General features: G+C 42.4%; 1 pseudogene; it reads left to right on the top strand.

Moving 5' to 3' along the window:
- The first annotated feature begins 932 nt into the window (after positions 1-932).
- On the top strand, positions 933-1,307 carry LOC122125490 (annotated as a pseudogene).
- Positions 1,308-2,040: the final 733 nt, after the last annotated feature.

Genomic DNA, 2,040 nt, shown 5'->3' with positions numbered 1-2,040 from the left:
AAGCATCCCTTTGGGATCACAATGGAACTGATGAACAGTTATGTAAAAAATGCAGCTGGGCTTAGTGATGTGCACCTGAAATGCCAGCACTGAGAAGGCTGAGGCAAGAGGATACTAGGTTCAAGGCTAGCCTGGACTACACAGTTGAGACCCTGTCTTCAAAAGCAAAAGAGGGTCTGGGAAGGTGGTTCTGTGATAGACTGCTTGCCTTGCATGCAGGAGGCCCTGGGTTTGATTCCTCAGCACCACATAAGCAGCAAAGGCTGGAAGTGGCAATGTGGTTTAAATGGTAGAGCACTAGCCTTGAGCTGAAGAGCTGAGGGACAGTGCCCAGACTGAGTTCAAGCCCCATGACCGACCAAAAAAAAAACGAATAGAAAATGAGGGGCTGGGCAGGTAGCTCAGTGGTAGACTGATTGCCTTGCATGCATGATGACCAGGGTTCAATTCCTCAGCATCACCTAAGCAGAAAAAGCCAGAAGTGTTGCTGTGGCTCAGGTGGTAGAGTGTTAGCCTTGAGCTGAAGGGCTGAAGAACATCGCCCAGGCCCAGAGTTCATGTCCTACAACCGACCGAAAAAAAAAGACAATAGAAAATGAAATATGTAGGTATATTCTCAAGAATATGTTGGTCCTTGAACACCATATCTACTGCGGCACTATTCACCACAGCCAAGAAACAACCCAGAAGCTCCATGGTGTCTGCAGAGAAACGAGTGACACTGGACATGTTTGTGTGGAGTAAAGTCAGCCTGGTTCAGAGCAGTGGAGTCAAAGGCCCAACTGTGGATGAACGAATCAAGAAGATGGAGCCTGGTCAGTCAGTGCTGGAGTCCCTGGCCGGGGGCGTGATCTTCGGATTCTGCCCCTCCCAGTGCCTCTGACGACCCTTCATCAGGATTTTTCTGTTCGAGGCACAGTTCAGTGCCCAGGATGATGAATGCTGACATGGATGTTGATGCTGAAAATCAGATGGAAGTGAACGAAAAACACGACTTACTAATCAAGTGCTGAAACTCCAACACACACTTGAAGATCTCTCAGCAAGAGTAGATGCAGTTAAGAAAGAAAACCTGAAGCTAAAATCAGAAAACTAAGTTCTTGGACAATATATAGAAAACCTCATGTCTGCTTCTACTGTTTTCCAAACAACTGACGCAAAAAGCAAAAGAAAGTAAGGGATTGAGTTCCCTTCTCATTTATGGAATTGCTGCTTCTCTTTCCCTCTCTCTCTCTCCCTTTCCTTCTCTCTGTCCCTTCCCCCTCCCTCCCTCTCTCCCCCCTTTAAAACTTGGGTAGATTCCAAATGTTACAGTACGTTTGTTTCTGGCTTCATTGAATGCTTATTAAAATAATTTCAAATCTAGGCAAAATTAACTACTTAACAGGAGACTTCCATGAGTCTGGGTATTATGTTAGTCTAAGAAAATGTGCAGATGTATTGTAGAGACTTTATAATTAGAATTGCATATATTTATGAAACTTGAAGATGAATGTTGTATTGAATTTGCTTTGATATATAGGCTTAGTCTTTTACTACAGGCTTACTTATTAAGATATACAAGAAAATAACTATGTTGTGAAAATGTGACCAAAATCATGTATTGAATGCACAGCTTTATGTATATACCTGTTCAACATTGTGTGTCTCTCTTCCATCTGCCTCATCCTCCCCTTGTACCTTCTCCTAAGTCAAGACAGTTTCACATTTGTAAAAGTACTTTGAGTAGTAATCACCTGACAGTCATCTTATCTGTAAGTCCTGAAGTTAACCAAAACCTTGCCTAAAGTTTGTCAGTTGTACTTTCTTATAATAAGATAGGACTGATGGTATCTCTTTAACCATTTGAAAACAGATTTGGGCTATGAAGAGGATTTTTAAGTTGAAACTAAATTATCAAATTGAGATCTGTTTAAAAACAAAGAACCAACTTGTTTTGCACCAAATACCCTACTTGCTATCTGAAAAGATAAGAATTTTGGTAATGGGCTGCGAAGGTGGCTCAGTGGGAGAGTGCTTGCCTTGCATGTATGAGGCCCT

The sequence above is a fragment of the Dipodomys spectabilis genome, unplaced genomic scaffold (assembly GCF_019054845.1).
Source record: "Dipodomys spectabilis isolate Male_0828 unplaced genomic scaffold, ASM1905484v1 ptg000266l, whole genome shotgun sequence".
Lineage (NCBI taxonomy): Eukaryota > Metazoa > Chordata > Mammalia > Rodentia > Heteromyidae > Dipodomys > Dipodomys spectabilis.
The sequence above is the reverse complement of the archived record's forward strand: the minus strand, read 5'-3'. Positions and strand labels throughout refer to the sequence as shown.